Here is a 19780-nt window from a genome sequence, read left to right on the forward strand (position 1 = left end):
TATATTTTTTTTTTAGCAACTGCTTTCTATATATATATATACACTGGCCTATTTATAGGTGTATCTGCAATCTCAAGGTCAAAATTCTAGTGTATGCGCTTGGGTGCTGAACCTGGATAATAACATGACAAATGAGATACAAGTGCAAGATCACAGCACACATATTACTTGTGTTAAGAGAGACATAATAATTAATGGCATGTTGGACACGTCAGCACGTGGCCTACTTTTAGTAGTGTATCCCTGAAATGGTATTTGTGCTGAACACGTTGATTATGGAGCTGCTGGAGTTAGGGACAGAAGGCGAAGAATGGCCAGTGTATTCTCCTTATAGAGTTGCTATGGGGAGTTCTGCCTATGGCCCAATGGAGCAGACCAAGTGATTATGTCACTCAGCCCCTATTGAAAGAGGATTATAATCGGAGGTCTATGGGAGGTGACAAGGAAAGCTATTGGCAGACAGTATGTAAGACTACAACAGATATAAAAGAAGATACCTGTACATGTATACAAACAATTGCAGGTTGGTTAAGCAAATTGGTTATCAATCTTTAAAAAATATTAAGGATCATGTTAGACAAGGTGACATATCAAGGCATGTGGCCTGTTTAGCCTGTATATCAGTTGCAGTTTATATGGGGCTTTTCAGAACAGGGCTGTGGCACACAGATTCCTGGAGACCACCTCCCAAGGTGCACGTTGTGCTTACTGAGGCTTGGCAAGGAAACTGCCAGCTGGTTGGGTAGTCAGGTCTCTGTGATAGCTCTAAAATAAGCCCAAATTCAAATGGATTACTCTTTGGCATGGAACTAAACTTTTGGGGCCATCTCCTGTGACGTCAGGGCAAATGGCATCAACATATTTTCATTTACTACCCCTGTAAGAGCCACAATGTCTGTATGTCAAGGTGGCCTTAGTAAAGCTATACATTAGAATCTATACCAGTGTTGCCCAATCTACAGAAGGCTTTCATGGCAGCTCTTATAATGAAAGTTGGATATTCCTGCTTTATCATTGCTGGGCTTCCAACAGTTTATGGCACCATAGGCCCAAACATTACTGAAAAATGGTGCCAGCTGCTCAACCAGCTTTTCAAAACATGATTTATGTAACAATATTAAGTAGATAAAAAACATTTTCTGAATCAATGGCACTTATTAATAATTCATTCAAATATGTCTCGATGCGAAGCCTTTAGCAATCACCATGAATGCAGAATTGGGTTTTGTGTGGGGTTGCCCAAGGGGATTTTTTTCCTTAGGAGCCAATCAGAAATATTATTAATTGGTTAAGTGGTATCCTTCAACCCAGTGATCCCCAACCAGTGGCTCAGAAGCAACATGTTGCTAATCAACCCCTTGGATGTTGCTCCCAGTGCCCTCAAAGTAGGTGCTTATTTTTGAATTCTTGGCTTGGAGGCAAGTTTTAGTTGCATAAAAACACAGTTTAATGCCAAACGGAGCCTCATGTAGGCTGCCAGGGGCACATAGGAACTACCAAATAAGCAATCATAGCTCTTATTTGAACCCTTGGAACTTTTTTTCACGCTTGTGTTGCTCCCCAACACTTTTTCAATTTGAATGTGGCTCACGTGGATAAAAGGTTGGAGACCCCTCAAACTAACAGAGAAAATCATCAGTAAGTATTCTCATCAACTGGTGGCCCTCAGGCCTCAGGGGTGGGAGGTCCACACATTTTCTTAGAGCTAAATGACTGGAGATGTGCAGATCTCTGTTGCTCACTTTCATGTTACCCCTCAATGGGCTGGTTGGCTGGCTGGTCACATGGAGTTAACTTTTCCAGAGGGATGTACTAAAGCAAATGCGTCTTCACACCTTTTTTGCTTAGATACATTGCACACAGATGGTGCCCCAGTTTACTCACCCAACAAGCAAACTGTGCTAATGTGAATTCACTTCATGGCTTGGGGATTTAGGATGCAATTGAAACGGAGCAATGGCATCAAGAAAAACAGGCTAAGTACATAAGGGAGCATCATGGAAAAACAAAACCAAGAGCCCACACTCAACAATCGCAACACAGTCAACAACACGTCTAGTATAAACATAAGGCTTTGATATTGGAGAGGGCATTCCTCAGCAGGCAATAGGCGGCAGTGCTATTCTGAGAACTCTAATAACCTATTTTAGCCCTGGAGGCTCCAGCTCCCTGCATGTGACCAATGTGGTTATTTTCAGACCTTGCTGACAATGGAGGGAATATAATGAATGGGAATAGGGGATGGAACTGTGCCAAATGCAATGTCATCACCTCCAAGGTTTAAAACAAAAGGAGACAGATGGGGGGGGGGGGGAGTTCTTTGCAGAGAGCTACTTACAAGAACAAGCGTAACGGTACCTGATCCAAGAAGACCAACCTTCCATGGTCTGCAGGCATCTGAGTTAAGTGCCTCATTGAAAGCTTTTCCCTTCTGCTAGCATGTTATCATTGTGGCCCTTCAGCTATTATAGAACCAGAACCACCAACAGTTAGTTGGGCATTCCACATAACAACTTTCATATGCAAGTAGGTAGGTTTGGGGTGATGGCAAATACATCAGTTTGTCACCAAAATACCCATGAAAGTTTAGGCCATAGGTGGAATATCTATCCTTTTAAAGGTGCACTTTTTTGGCACATAGCAAGTTGCAGAGTGAGGCATCTTTGTTATAGAAAGTAGTCAGCAACTTCATTGCATAATAATTATACATCTGTTTAATGAATGCGCCCCTTTATACATTAAACACCGCGCACACCGATAGGGCAAGCCAGGATCCTTATGCACAGTTTCATTAAACAGAATACAGGTTTCCCGGCACTTTTGCCTTCTTTAACATATTTAAGATTTTTCGGACCACAACGAGTCTCACGTATCTCCCATTAGGAAAGCCTCAAATGGCGCACTGCCCCAGGCTGTTCATGCTTTTAGACAATTTTGCCATATTTTCATAAATTCCCGGAATGACCTTCTCGCTTCAGATGTTGACTTTATCAGCAAAGCTGTGGCCAAGTCATTAATCCACTTTCCTAACGCAGACAGAACGAGTCCTGACCAAGTCAGAACAAAAATCAAGAATATTTTGTTCTAATCAGCTCATCTATTAGCAAGTTATGCTCCATTATGGAGGAGTAAAAAGGCAGGCAGAAATACTATGCTATCCTGGCCTATCTGCTCCCATTGCCATTAAGTAATGGCGTGGGATATTAACCTACCCTAAGGAGAAATGAGAGTTTATATTCAGTAGCAAAAACATGACTCTTCTGGGCCCCCAGCAAAAAAATGTTGAGCCTCCCCAGGAGTGGCTGACCATCACAAGAGCAAGGCAAGTAATACGAAGTTCACAAAGTACCCAAGGCTAACACGTAAGGAACTAATAGCATCTCTTGCATTAGTGATTATTAGCGGTCTTAAGGTGACCAGCAGAAGAACACTAACATTCACATGCACGACTGGGTTGCAAAGAGACAGCCAATACTATGCAAAAAGAACATTGCTGCCTGCCTACAGATTGCTAAAGACCTCGTGGATACGCCTGAAAGGCTGTTGAAAGAACAAGATAAAAATACGGTAGGTCAAAATATTTGGCTTAAATAAAGGGGATCAGAATAGAACTATAAAATATACTATAAAAAAATTGAAGTATAATGTAAAATTTCTGCAGGAAAATGTCAGGGTATCCGTCCGTGAACTGAAGCTCAAGAGAGAGAGGATCATGCAGCAAGACAAAAACCCTAAACTCACAGTCAGTCTAGCAAAGAAAGGTTAAAGTAGATGAATGTAAATGTGTTTGGTCAGAGTCCTGACCTTAATTCTACAGAACAGTGGAAGGCGTCCAACAACAGTTTTGTTTTGTTGGGAGGAATGGGCTAAAATCCTCCTTTGTTGGGAGGAAAGGAAAGCATTTCGTTGCGGTTATTCCACATAGGGCTGGGCGATATACCGTTTAATACCGAATACCGGTGTTTTTTTTTTAAAACTATATTCATTTTTCAGATACCGCAATACCGGGGTGTCAGGGTACTCACCCGTATGGCCCGGTCTCGCGCGCCTCCTTGCGTGCGCGCACGCCTCCCGTTGTCCGCGGGACGTAGCGCACGCGCGTCCAGGTGCGCGTGCGTCAAAGCGTGCACGTCCGTGACGCACTGACGGCGCCGGTTCTGTGCATGCGTGGGGGGTATTAAAAGCTATCAAACGCCTCCTCCTGTGCTATGTTGTCTGCGGGGAAACTAAGCCTGCCTGATTTACCTTACGACTTTCTGTTGCCGATCCTTCGCTTGCCTGACTCTGATTTTCAATACTGCAGTAATTATTCTCTAATTTATTAGGAAATGGGTTTAACACCTAATCATGCATGGGAAAAAAAAATACCGTCAAATACTGTGACACCGATATAATTTTGAAAAATACCGTGATATAAATTTTTGGTCATACCGCCCAGCTCTAATTCCACACAAATATTTTAGGACTTGTATGAAAAATAGATCACATTTTAGATCATATTTATACAGAAATATTCAAAATTCAGAAGGGTTCACCATTGTGGGTGTCGCCTTTCAGGCATTCCAATCCCGCCCCCCCAAAAAAATCCCTTTTTATTTACTTTGGCTGCACTAATTATCCACAAACAACTTGTTATCACCTCTAGCCCAGACTACTGAAACGGCTCTGCAAACACTGTGGCATTTACATTGTGTAGAACTATTCCAACATCTTCTCAATTACCCAGAAACACTTGTCTCCAAGCATTCAGTACCCAATGACCCCTGCCTAAACCTAGATCTAAATTTCCATGCGCAAACATTTACCAAAGGAGACCAACTGTGCACAGCCCAAAGTGCAAGAGCCTCTTGTATATACTGAATTTACCCTGGCTAAAGGTGGCCATACACGCACCGATATTATCGTACGAAACCTCGTTTCGTACGATAATCGGTGCGTGTATGGCATGTCAGCGAGCCGACCGATATCGCAGGAAGCTGCTGAAATCGGTCGGCTCGCCGATCGGCCAAGTTAGAAAATTTTGATCGGGCGCCATAGAAGGCGCCTGACCAAAATTCTCCCTTCAGAGCTGAATCGGCAGAAGGAGGTAGAAATCCTATTGTTTCTACCTCCTTACCTGCCGATTCAGCCCTGAATGGTGTGTGGCGGATCTGACGACGTTTCGTGCGACCGACGGTCGTACGAAACATCGTGAGATCGCCACGTGTATGGCCAGCTTTAGACCTTTTTAGAAACCTATAGACTTCAATATCATCTTCATTTCCTACAAGTGCTCATTATCTTGTTTAGCCAAGAGTTGGTCCCCACAGAAATGATAAGATGGGGTTTCATCAGTCTAGTCCAGTGATCCCCAACCAGTGGCTCATGAACAACATGTTGCTCACCAACCCCTTGGACGTTGCTCTCAGTGGCCTCAAAACAGGCGCCATTTTTACATTTCTGGCTTGGAGGCAAGTTTTGGAAGCACAGAGACGCCGTTTTAGTATGAACTCTTCCTTGCTCCCAATTCTTAGCTTGCTAGCTTATAATTCTAATACAGCCATCTCTGCCATCTTGGGTTTCCAGTGATCTGTCAATGCCTCTGCGTCATCAATTCCTACACATCATACAAGGTAATGTGACCTAATTCTTAAGGTGCAAGGACATTACAGGAGTGCAGTAATGGATCTCGGTGGGATATCAGTGGAATGCATCTAGGTCTATGTATCAAGTGCATTAATTGCTGTGCCAGAGTTATTTCTTCCCCTCCTCTTTACTACCCCAGCAACCAAACAGTGGTCCCAGGCTTCCTGCACTGCCCCAGGCCTGACCCACAAACACTTGCTTTGAACCACAGAAATATTCTGGCCAGACAAACTCTCCGCCGATCTCCCAGGACTAAAGAGATGAGCCCTGGATCCTTGTCAGCCTTCCTCCATTTGTTAACATGACATAATCAACTCGCCAGCTACTGAATCAAGCCCTGGATCTGTCCCAATGCTTCTTTAATTCAGCAAAGAGCCCTGCATGCAAAAATTCTCCTAGTGCTAAAGCATCTTAAGTGCTAGCGAGCCATCGATCCTTCATAGCTGGAGACAAGCGCCCGGACTCTAAAAGCATCTGCTCAACGCAGCCAGACAGTTCTCGCTTGCATTGCTGCAGTAACACACGGGGAAGGGGGGATTCTACTGTTTCTGACCATCATTTGGGAAACCCAAGCAAGCTCAGCGTAACTCACTGGCGCTGTGTAAATAAATATAGGGCAGGGCTACCATTTGCTGGTTAAATCACCCATAAAGTTCAGCCACAGCTGGCATGGCGTCGCTGAAATAGGGGCTCTTCCCTACACGACCACAACTGTACGTACAGATGCCGAGAGGTACAGTGCCAGCTCCTGCTCGCCCGGTTCAGTGACCATCAGACTGGAACAGCTTGATTTGAGTTTGCCTCCCAACCCACTAGCTACAGCGTTCATATAATTACCAGCAGTTCAATGACAACTTTGATGGCTAATTGCTACTACTGACAATGGGCTGCCAACACAACAATCCTCCCCAATAGACAGGGCATTTAGAATGGCGCATAGAAGGTGCTTGTTCAGAAGTTTGAGAGTGAAAAATCTGAGCTAATAAACTAAAACTACTTTACAATACTGAAATAACACACTCTGTATTTAGCAAAGCCGAACAATAATGAGCAGGACAGAAATGTGTATCAAGGTTTCCTCTCCTCCCAGGCACCATCTCTCCCTACTATACCTGCTATCCCACAGCCACAGTCCCTTCCCAGAGGCTATTATCCCCCCACTGCTACTATAGGCACCATCTCTCCCTACTATACCTGCTATCCCACAGCCCCAGTCCCTTCCCAGAGGCTATTATCCCACTGCTACTATAGGCACCATCTCTCCCTACTATACCTGCTATCCCACAGCCCCAGTCCCTTCTCAGAGGCTATTATCCCACTGCTACTATAGGCACCATCTCTCCCTACTATACCTGCTATCCCACAGCCACAGTCCCTTCCCAGAGGCTATTATCCCCCCACTGCTACTATAGGCACCATCTCTCCCTACTATACCTGCTATCCCACAGCCCCAGTCCCTTCCCAGAGGCTATTATCCCCACTGCTAGTATAGGCACCATCTCTCCCTACTATACCTGCTATCCCACAGCCACAGTCCCTTCCCAGAGGCTATTATCCCCCCACTGCTACTATAGGCACCATCTCTCCCTACTATACCTGCTATCCCACAGCCCCAGTCCCTTCCCAGAGGCTATTATCCCCACTGCTAGTATAGGCACCATCTCTCCCTACTATACCTGCTATCCCACAGCCACAGTCCCTTCCCAGAGGCTATTATCCCCACTGCTACTATAGGCACCATCTCTCCCTACTATACCTGCTATCCCACAGCCCCAGTCCCTTCCCAGAGGCTATTATCCCCACTGCTACTATAGGCACCATCTCTCCCTACTATACCTGCTATCCCACAGCCCCAGTCCCTTCCCAGAGGCTATTATCCCCACTGCTACTATAGGCACCATCTCTCCCTACTATACCTGCTATCCCACAGCCCCAGTCCCTTCCCAGAGGCTATTATCCCACTGCTACTATAGGCACCATCTCTCCCTACTATACCTGCTATCCCACAGCCCCAGTCCCTTCCCAGAGGCTATTATCCCCCCACTGCTACTATAGGCACCATCTCTCCCTACTATACCTGTTCTCCATTGCTATTACAGGTGCTGCTGCACTGCCTATGGAGAATTTGGTCAGACACCACTGCTTGGCCAAATCTGCCTTAGAAGAAAACGCAGTAACACCCATCTCTTTCGGCTGAGCAATGAATGAATGAACCCTGGCAGATATTGAGAGAGATTGCTTTCCAAATGAATAACCTTCAATGCTTGCATGAATGACCAAGGCACGGAGAGGTTATGATATTCAGCGATTACGTGCCATAAAGCCGATCCTGCCCATCTCTGCATCCGCCACCTAACAGGATTTCAGCAGGTCCCGGAAGTGTGGGAGTGAGAGCGAACCTTCATGCCCGCGCCACAGATGGCTGCTAGGATGGCGAAACGTACTAATAGAGCCCAAATGACGGAGCTGAGAATCAGATTGAGAAACACACTGGGGATGCCTGAAGCTTTTATGAGAACAATTTACGGCTCGGCAGGTTTGCAATAAAGAAGAAGAGATCTGTTTAACCCCCTGGGTCAGTAGAAATTCTTCTGGAGGAGTCAAATCCAATAGTACAGTTATTGATTCTCCCAAGAAGTGGAACCTCACACGCAAAGCAGGGGTGGCAAAGCTATATATGCTTAGTAACGGTGGGGATATATATATACCCTTCCTATGGCATTAACTGTGCACACATGGCACAAAGCAACCAGCTGGCATCTGCTACACTGGTATTGGTAATTGCTACTGCAATCAGTGTCTGCCCAGCAGTAATGCAAGGGTTTGGGCTGAAGCTAATGCATCTACAAGGATTCAAGCTGGGTAAGGGTTGCTGTTTGCCAGCTGTTACCCATCTGTTATCACAGGAGGTGGGTTGGTGGTATAAAAGTTATGTTAGGCCTGGGTTGAGAAGGTGTGGGTTAGGGTGGGTGCTGAATGGGAAATTCCCAGCCATGCAACACTACTGTCTGATCTGCTTATATTCTCAGCAGGGCTGGTTCCGACTCCTATAACCATGTGGCAGAAGCCAGCTGAGGAGAACTGCTTTATGCTACATAGAGAGTCAGAAAGTTTAAGAGACTTTAGAAAGAAAGTCTATTCGGCTGAGGTATCCCCCAACAATTTCACTCCCAGGCTGGGACTTGCCTGTTGGAGCGCAGAAAGGGGTCCTAGTGGGCTCCAGACTAGGAAAATGCTTATCAACCCCTCATTATACCCATTATATAATGGGACTCACTACCCCTCGTGTCCTCACCTTAATGTTTTTTCCACTTCAGTTACCAGCAAACTAAACAATAACGCTGCGCTAAAAGCAAGCGGCCATGATTCTCCGCTCACTGCCCTAGAGACAAACCATGGGCACACACATGCCCCTCATACAGTTGCTTTGCACACCTGCAGTCTCATATACCGGCTTGTTAGATGAGCAATTCTATGGCAGGAGAGAACCTGCTTGGGAAATCAATAGAATGGCTAAAATATGCAATTAGGCACCCGGTACGTCAGGGACAGACAAAGCCGGTTAATAGGGTGCTGCAGGAAGGAATAATTATATGTCTCCCGCTGCAGAGCAACGTGCAGGTGATGCGCCCCGATTATACTTTGCATTTTCTATGAGCAACGTGAACGTTTTATTCATTTCTATTTTAGGGCACCTCCTCAGCCTGATGACAGTTTCAGATGACAGTGTGATAACATACAGGTGACAAAAACATCTATTAAAATGGGATCTAAACCTTCCAAAAACTTTTGCAATTTAGATTCAATTCCTGTTGCATTTTCATGGCATTAGCAGTTTTATATTGCTTGTATCGTTCTTAGGGTTACCACCTGGCTGGTATTTGACTGTCAGTAAAACACTAACTAGAGCCGTGACTGGCAACCCCCCACCCCATCCTGGCGTTTGATTGGCTATTTGGTAGAGTGTAGACTGCTGGCCTACAGGGGGCTCTGCTTGGAGTAAAACTGTCTCTGGGCTTCCAAAACTTGCCTCCAAGCCAGAAATGTAAAAATGGCACCTACTTTGGGCCACTGGGAGCAACATCAAAGGAGGTGGTGAGCAACATGTTGCTTGCGAGCCACTGGTTGGGGATCACTGCCCATGGCACTTCTACCCAAGAGCCCTCGTAAGTGAGATCTGTCACTTTTAAAACGCTGAAGAGTAACCAATTAAAATCCATAGCAGCCATGTTTGCCTACAGACCTAATGGTTGAGTCCTACTGCATACATGCCCTGGCTCAATCTAAAGATCTTATAGGGAAATTACTATGGGAATTAAAATGTAATATAAGCTTTGTCTCATGGAAATACGAAACTCTAAATATAATAAATTAAACAATCTGTGCTGTTTCCGAAATGATCGAGTTTCTGCTCATTCTCCATCTCAGCAACCTGTCTCTTCATTCTCTCTTCATGCAGAAGTTGGGGTTAGATTTTGTTTGACAGGTTGGTCTGTTACATCTTTTTTTTTGGGGGGGGGGGGGTCCTTTCCTAGCAGATATGTTAGAACTAGCTCAAACGACCAACTAGAATACAAAGTAACTGCATGTAGGGAAAGAGGATTTCTGCTAAAGCCGGTTATTTTGAAAGACTGAGCTCTAATACCTCTTCCAGGCAAAGGGTGCAGTCCCTCCAGATGATGTATTAGGCCTAACTGTCAATCAAAACCTGACTCCGCCTACTGCATGAAGAGAGAATGGAGAGAAACAGATGATGAGAGGGGAGAGTGAAGAAGTAACTTGATTATTTCAGAAACAGGACAGACTTTTTAACTGATTATATTTAGAAAGCTGAAGCTAAATTGTCATTGTTGCGATAGATCCCCTTTAATCGGACAATGGCTGCCTCCAACGCTGGTGATAAAGTGCAGGCTTTTTGGCTACGAACCCAAAATGATAGATGGATAGGACCCTTTCCTCTACACCAATCATCATTCTTCAACAGCTTAAGGCCACCGAGTGGGCTGTTGTGCAGGGGAAACCCCTGTGACAGAATATCTTTAATGTAATGGGCAGCCGTGAAGACTCACAGGACCAGACATCAACCGCACAGATTAGCTGAATACCCCAAGAACATCTCCAAGTCTTGCGTCTCCAGCAAGCACCTCCTCCTGCCACCGGAACCCTTGGGCCACACTATTAGCGTTAACACTCATAGAGCAAATTGATGTTCTCTTCGGCTAATGGATTTTGCCAATCTCTAAGCTCCTCACATCCCATCCTTCAGCGACAGAGCAGCCATTAATCAGGGTGATGTCCAGTCACGCGCACAAGGGGATCCTACATACAAGTGTGAGTGCATTAGGGAAGTTTGAAAGGCAGAGCCATCAATCTCGATGCCAAGGTCTAAGCCAGGAAGTCACTGCTGTAGCCCCCGGAGTTAAGCGCACGGCTCAACGTCTCTGCATTGGGTTAGTCAAGGTGCCCCCCCTCCTTCCAAGGAGAAAAAGATGCCATAGAAAATGATGAATGCACTTCTCCGACACCCCCAAGGGCACGTCCCAGAAATAAGGCACAACCCTCTCAGTAATACCACACTTACTGTAACCATTAGGGAACTGTGTTTATACGGATACTCCCCACAATTAATAATGCAGTAATACCCTTTACTGTTATTTACTTTCCCTGCCCATATCAAGCCCTTGTGTGTCTGAACTCCACAAACCCAATGCCGTCAGTGGCCCTATTGTGCGTTAACAACAGGTTCCATCATGTTGCCACAGAAGAAACCTAATGGAGCCAGGAATATCTTTACAATTACAATGATACATCCCTAAATATAGAGATTCCTTTATTTTATCCAAACAAACCATAATCATGGGAATGAAAATGTCTCATGGGAATGAAAATCTCTCAAGCAAATAGATCTAAACAATCATTCACAAAATAAGGAGGGAGCGGCAAAAGTCTTGCGATAAACACAAGGGGGCACACATGGGCAGCTTCTTTCAAGCTCAATTTTACATTTATGTAGTGGTGTAGTTACCACTGAGGAGGTAGGGATGTGACTACACCCAGGCCAGAATTTTATGTCTGCTCTTTGGACCCCATAGCTTAAACATAATAGGGGTAACACGTGCAGGTTGTCTAAAACTGATGCAATGGAGTGTGCACAACTCATTGAGGTCCTTTATCCAAACATACTTACACCTTCACATCGGTACCAATGTGTCTATCCTGCCTCTTCAAATGAATGGTGAACAACTATGCCTACTGATGTTGAGAAGAAGACCTGGAGCAACCACCACCATGGACCTGGTGCTAGCTCCAGACTCCCACAGCTGTGTGTATATATATACACACACACACACACACACACACACACACAGGAGGAATAGGCCCAAAACTCTAAAGAATCAATGTACAGGTGTCACTACATTTCTGCCATTGTATGTATTTGCCAAGATATAGATACAAGGAGGAGAGAAACTCAGGGAGAAACTTGGCCAGTGTGCTCAGAGACACTCAGGACAAAGAGAGATAAGAGGAGATCAGACACTGATTATGCAGGGGGTATAGGAGAGAAATCCCACCCGCTGTTAGTACAGTTGATCATCACAATAGGAGGGTAAAAGATTACCCCCCCATGATTTACATTCCCTTTCTATTTCTGGCAATTGGGCGAATGGAGCATTGAGATGCCATCAAACCCCAAAGCATTCTGACTATAGATCATGCAACACAAAGGAGAACAAGAATCCCAATTTCATTTATGACCCATTAAACAAAAAAAAGGGGGGGCAGATGGCACCCCCTGACCTCAGCACAGCAACCTCCCTCTCCATAGCAACGTACAACCATCCTATAACACAAAAAAAAACCCCGGCGACAAAGAGGAGCACATAGGGATGATAATGAAGCCGTAAGAGAGGCACTTTTGATGCGAGCAGCCTGTGCAGGGGGAGGGAGTGGGGGCGTGCGCGAGCGTCGCAGCCACAAGAATGACTTGAGCATTGTGCTGTGGGGGTAGGTAGCGGGTAGCAGAGTCGCTTCATCAAAGGGAACATGAGCGCACTGCATTCTGGGTAGAAACGTCAATAAAGCACTGAACCCAAAGCAGCAATATAGTAGATAAGGTCACCATTGAATTGCCATCATAGACACGTCCACTGCTCATCTTCATCTTATAATTAGTGTTGTTAAATCAAATACATCATGTTGCCGTTAATGACCCCCAATAGCAAATCTGCTTTTATTTAGTATTTTGGTTTCTGGTGCATTTACTTTTGTATCGTGTAGCTGCTAAATCCAGCAATTTGCGAATACGCCAAATACCAAATCCTCCACAATGGATTTATCACTCTTAGCAGGGTTCACATTCAGTTCCATTGAAGACTAAGGAATCCAAAGTGAATTGTGGATTCAGGACACCCCTGTTATCACTGCCACATACTGACAAAGCACCAGGGAGTTCTACGCTTTGCAGCATTATACTCAACAGGATAAATTCTGGCAGAGGAATCGGGCCAGAAATAGCACCATTCTGACGGGTTCATCAATTAAAGCGCCTCTAACGTATCATTTTGTGCTGAAAATGTTTTTTTCTGACCGGCTGGGGGAATACACCGTGAGAAGATGCCTTCTTTTTTCTTTTTATAGCCACAGCACAAGGTGGTTCTTGGGGTGGAGGAGGATGCCAATCATATCCAATAAAATCATTTAGGTTATGCCACTGGCTCTGGTTACAGAGGACAAAAAGCTTTTAGTGCTGCTCTGGTTTAGGTTTAAGCTACAATTCCTAGGGTCAGTCTGGGCCAATGGGACTGGTGGACCCAGCCGACCCAGACCCGACCCCCACCTGCCAATAAGGTCTCTCCTCAGCAGCCCTCCCCCAGTCGTGGTCAAGAAAGTATAAGTTACACACACGGGGGGAAGGGCTGGCGGTTATTGAGCGAGCGGGCAGGTAGCAGCGGCCCCTGTGGGTGTGTGGGGTCCCCTGGGGAAGCAGCCCTGCTGATCTTCGCACACCCCAGTTTGACGCCGGCAATTGATATGGCTCCTCTAGACTGTTAAAGTCCTGAGACGTTAAGCTTTATCTCAACACAGATGTAACAACAGATTAGATGGTCAATAAACCCAATGATAGGTGCTGACACTGGAGTTAGGTTGGCATGGCAACACAACACGGTTGTACATGAGGAAAACTGACCATTTATCCCGAATGCAATGCAGGTGTGTCTCTGGATCCCCTAAACATAGACAGCAGGCAATTTTTATACTTCTACAAATTCCTACCTAGTATTCCATGGCAAATTACAGGTATAATACCCCAGAACACATGGCAGGATACATACAGTGCCAATTTCATGTATAATACCCCAGAACACATGACAAGTTAAATGTAATGCTAATTTAATGTACTATACCCCAGAACACATGACAAGTTAACTGTAATGCCAATTTAATGTACTATACCCTAGAACACATGACAGGATCAACACAGTGCCAGCTTTACGTACAATACCACTGAACACATGGCAGGACAAATTCAATGCCAATTCCATGTACAAGACCCCAAAACACACAGCAGGATACACATTTTGTGTATAATACCCAAGAACTCACAAGTTTAATGTAATGCCAATTTGATGTGCAATATCAATTTAATGCGGAATGCCGTTCCATCTGCACGTAGGCAGCATGTACCTGGAAAAGGGGGTCAGTATCTGCTAGAAGTCAGGTTGGCAAGGGCTCCATGGATATGCTCCGACTGTGTAGAACAGTCACAAGGCAGTTGTTGAAGGTCTAACAGGCAACATGGCAAGGTTCCAGTACCAAGCTGCTAAGAAGGGGAGGGTTTTGATTGCTATGGAAAAGGTCAATAAAGGACAAGGACCCCCCCTCCCGGTGAGCAGTTCTTCCAACACAAGCCTGTTACTCCCAGCACCATCAGGCTATAATGTTCTAATAGCTGGCTTTCCGCAGCCCATACAAATGATCTGGCATCTCTTACTAAAGAGTAACATTCAGCTGAAGCATGACGGCTATCTCTGCCAGACACTGACACAACAAGGCGGCCCCCAGTTCTGCTTGCGTGGCCCCAGCAAAGGGGATGAATGGAGGGAGATTGAGTCATTGCTCTGCTGCTGTGTAATGATCCTTGTCACCCATCATGTACCAAACATGGACTTTGTCACTGTCATTAGTAAAGCGAGTCAGCCAGGGCACGCCGGGATGCCGGTCATACCGAGCACAAACTCTAGTCGAATGAGTGTCATCTCACCCCTGACTGGCCTATCAAGAAACACAGAGAGATGGAATGATCTGGACAAAAACTGAAGTCATGTACCCTGCTGCATGTTAATAAGGCAATGGGCTTCAAAGCCTCAGGTCTCCTAGTGCCACCGTGGCGCGCAACAATTAGTTTACCTCTCAAGGGCAACCATCGGGGGTGATATTCAGCAGGGCCGCCCCTGGTTGCTGACCCTATTTTCTTTGTCTATAGCACTCATAAGGCAAAAGCGAGCCTTAAGCCATCTAACATAATGCCTACTTCTCTAATGGCTGCCCTATAGGTAATCCTTTTTATATACAAAAGCCATTTTTCCCAGCGTAGGAACAGCAAAATATGATCATTTGAACCAATTAAGGCTTTACACTACCTGTCATGGTGTTAAAAATGGATTAATCGCTTCAAATCCGATTATGGCCTGTCTTCACCTCCCAGGAGAGGATAATCCCGGCCTGTGCCATGTATCAGCTTTCAAGACCACCTGTCTGTTTCCCACTACTATGGCTTTTTTCTTTATAGAGTATTATAAGAATGGAGACTTTCTGGGCTAAAGAATTTATTATCTATCTCTCTCCAAAAAACCTCATAAAGTCCTTGTTGATATCTGCCCACACATGGCTACAACCCAACCTCCCCTTCAACTGAGATGAGTCCTGATCTCAGTCAACAAGAAATCTGTACCTGAAAAAGTGATCCATGCCCAGCCTGTTGCACACTAACCTGCCAACTTCACGGAACCTCGTTGATTAATTTGGGCAGATATGTAGACCTGTGATTTTGCGGGGGTATTATCTAACCAAACAGTGGCAACATTTGCTCATAGTCTGTACAGAGAGATACCATAAAACTCTGGCACATAGGTATTCCCCTGTACTAAGTACAATTCAGCAGGAACAGCCCCCTAAGTTTGCTCATAGCCTGTACAGAGAGATACCATAAAACTCTGGCACATAGGGATTCCCCTGTACTAAGCACAATTCAGCAGGAACAGCCCCCTAAGTTTGCCGATAGCCTGGACAGAGAGATACCATAAAACTACGGCAGCATAGGGATTCCCCTATACTAAGCACAATTCAGCAGGAACAGCCCCCTAAGTTTGCTCATAGCCTGTACAGAGACCAGATACCATAAAACTCTGGCATTATAGGTATTCCCTAACTAAGCACAATTCTCCTGGAATATATGATGGTGTAGTGAGTCTAAAACGGGATTGTAATTTTCCATATATATATTAAACATTATCAATGGTTTTAAAATTAATACATAAACATAATTGCTACTGAAAGCATAATCTGTGCACTGCTGGTTCTGACTTCTGAAACAAAGCAAAACACCTGGCAAAGGAGTGGTGTCTGCCATATTGTAACCATTCCAAAATGCCTTTCCACTGGCAACAATAGGAGTCACTGGTGGAAAGGCCATTGCTTCGGTATTCAGAATTCTCTCAAAGTTTTCTCCAGCAGGCACCTTCAGAAACCGGAGTGATGCAAATGGCTTTCCACCGGCGACTCCTACTGTTGCCAGAAAGCCATTTGGACCGGTTTAGTCCCCCACGATAGCAGAGATCTATATCTGTACAAACAGAGATCCCATACCTGTATAAACCTGTCTCCCACAGCAATGCAAAGATGAAATATTAAGAGACAATGAAGCAGCAAAGACTGCAGACAAGCGGTAAGATAAGGGGGTATTTGTCCAGGGGGGGAACAGGCAGAATATAATTGCGTTTCCAATCCAGAGATGATAAGCACATTGTGCTAGAGTAGAAAGCGAGAGAATTTTCCATGGGATATGGGGGGGGGGGGGGGGGGGCAGAGGAAGAGCCTGGCATACTAATGAGAGTCAGAGAGAATGCAAGGAACAGATATAGGATATAAAGAAAAGGAGCAATAGGCCTGCGGTGAAAACGGAACCCTAAAACATTCCAGATTTTATATCATGGTTCTGGATAACAAATAGGGTAACAAATGGGGTAACTACTGTACATGCACACAAAAAAACAACATGTCATTCAAGCACCCAATCAGGCAAAGGTTTATATCTATTCAGTTTATAGGAAGAGCAGATATATAAACAGATTACAATTCCACAGCCAAGGTGGAAGCCAACGGCTTTACTGAACTCTTTATCTATCTGCTCTTCCTACAAACTCTGTGAGCAGAATTTTGGGGTTCTTTATGAGAACCCAAGAATGTGGCTCTAGAAAAGACTGCAGAAGGCCAGGACAAGAGTAGGGCTTGCTCCACCATGATGATAATCCTAGCAGTAAATATTACTCCGGGCATCATAGTCTCAGCTCATTAGCCATAGTTCATATTAGCATACTAACCTGCCTGTGTAAGGGAACAAATAGCAGTTGCTGCCCTGGGCCATATTGGACCTAACCCCCACCACCATTAAAGACAGCTCTAGCCTTCTACGCAAAAGGCTACTAACAAAGAAAGGTTGCCATACACGGGCAGATTTAAACTGCGGATTCAAGTCATTTAGACGGATTCAACAGCTTGACGGCCTGACCAATATGTGGCAGAAAATTGTGTCATTTTTTAGACAGATCTGGTAACGCTTCGGCTCATTGATATGGTCCTCAGTCTGACTTTTCGTATCCCCTTCTTTATAATGTGATTGTATGGCCCTAGGCTAAATGATCGCATTAGCACGATATTGCCCACCCAAGGTGGGCATATCAGGGGGGAAAGATTTGCTCAATTGGCGACGTCGCCAAATGAGCACATCTTACCGTTTATGGCGAGCTTAAGTCACAAATGCACCATGGGCACATTAAATAATATTATTAACCCATTATAGAGAAAACAAAGTCTATTAGAAGCCACTTAGTACAGGTATGGGATCCCTTATCCGGAAACCTTTTATCAAGAAAGTTCCTAATTACCTAAAGGCCATCTCCCATAGACTCTATTATAAGCAAATAGTTCTAATTTTAAAAAATTATTTCCTTTTTCCCTGTACAGGTATGGGATCCCTTATCCAGAAACCCGTTATCCAGAAAGCTCCGAATTACGGAAACCCTGTCTCCAATAGACTCCATTTTAATCAAATAATTTAGAATTTTAAAACTGATTTCCTTTTTCTCCATAATAATAAAACATTACCTTGTAATTGATCCCAACTAAGATAAAAATAATCCTTATTGGATGCAAAACAATCCTATTGGGTTTAATTAATGTTTTATTGATTTTTTAGTAGACTTAAGGTATGGAGATCCAAATTACGAAAAGACCCCATATCAGGAATACCCTTGGTCCCGAGCATTCTGGATAAGGGGTCCTATACCTGTACTAATAAATCCGTACCTTGTACTTGATCCCAACTAAGATATAATTAATCCTTATTGGAGGATTGCACACTTTTATTATATTTCTTTTTTTTTAACTCGGGTCAAAAAAATTTCATTACAGTAATGATGCTTCATTGTTATTTGTATATGACAATAAACTTGAAACTTGAACAAAGCCTATTGGGTTTATTCAATATTTAACTGATTTATTAGTAGCTTAAGTTAGAGATCCAAATCACGGAAATATCCCTTATCCAGAAAACCCCAGGCCCCGAAAATACTGGATAACAGGTCCCATACCTGTAGTGCCATGAAGACAACGGAGGGAAAAATATGCAGCATATAATATCCTTATAATTTACAATACATTGTGCATCATCACTTATCATGTTATAAGTTAATTAGTGACAAAACTATGTACCTGGTATGAGGACATCACTAAACACCATTTACAGGAATAATGTTTAGTCTTAATAACCAATAAGGAACAGATGAGAATATACCAAGCTGATTAGTGGGGTCCTCTTAATAGTCTATAAATGAGTGGGAGCTGCCATAGAACAGTGTAAACTAATAAATGCCCATATACGTGACTGTCTATTATGGCATAGTATGTGTTTATTCACACCTGGATTTAAGATATACATATTTAGAGAGAGCCTATATAAGTATAAGTGGCAATAACTAAAAGCTGAGGTGAGCGATATAAGGAGGAGAAAAGACAAATGTAGAAGAGAAGGGAGGCTTTAGCAATCAGCAGGGGCAGGGGGGCAGCGCTGAGCTCAGGAATACACAGCTCGCCAGCAGGTAGTGTACATATGCTTGCCGCGGCCTGTAATTTGCACAGGTCTCCCTGAAGAAAGTGGTGGGTGGCACCTCAGCACCAGATCATCACTCGATGGGCAATGAGCCTGGGCTAGCAGGTAAGTCTCCAGCAGGGACAGGCCATCGGCTACTGGGGGCTACTTTGCTGATGTGCTCGACTATGGTTCTATATGCAGATCATTAGGCCAGTCAATAAGTAATTAAGGCTACCAGCCCATAATTACCCAGCATTAAAAAGACATAATAATGACCAATGGGGGCTTTAGAGCAATAATGTGACAATGAGTAAAATCGCTGCTCCCCTAATGCTTAATGCAAAGGCCATTGCTAGGGACAAACTATCATCCTAAGGAAAGAAAGCCGTATGGAAGCACTCATTTGTCTTGAAGGGGATCTACGACTTTCTTCTTTCATACAAGATGAAAGAAAAGTAATTCTAAGCAACTTTTCCAGTATTCATGAATTGAGAATGTTCAGCAATATATAAATGTGGTTGGAGGGAGCATTGCTGGTTTCTGAAACAATGTAGCAGATTGACAGACATGAAGAACCAGAGAAAATAATGGGATACACAGTAAGTATTTAAGTCTATGGGAAGAGATGCCCATCAATATATAGCAATATGGCAACAAATAATGAGCTCCATGGCTGTTTGCCACCCAGGCCTATTTGCAGTAGCTACCTAGGGATTTGCCCACAACATGGAAAAGTAGCAGAACCCCCTTAGAAAGCTAAGTCACGTGACGCAGGTAACTGTACTA

At 44.3% G+C, this 19780-nt stretch overlaps 1 protein-coding gene across 11 annotated transcripts in view; it reads right to left on the bottom strand.

The window, feature by feature from the left end:
- tanc2 (tetratricopeptide repeat, ankyrin repeat and coiled-coil containing 2) overlaps positions 1 to 19780 on the bottom strand; it is a 234334-nt gene that overhangs the window by 46436 nt on the left and 168118 nt on the right. The window lies entirely within an intron of this gene.

Source organism: Xenopus tropicalis, chromosome 10, assembly GCF_000004195.4.
Source record: "Xenopus tropicalis strain Nigerian chromosome 10, UCB_Xtro_10.0, whole genome shotgun sequence".
Lineage (NCBI taxonomy): Eukaryota > Metazoa > Chordata > Amphibia > Anura > Pipidae > Xenopus > Xenopus tropicalis.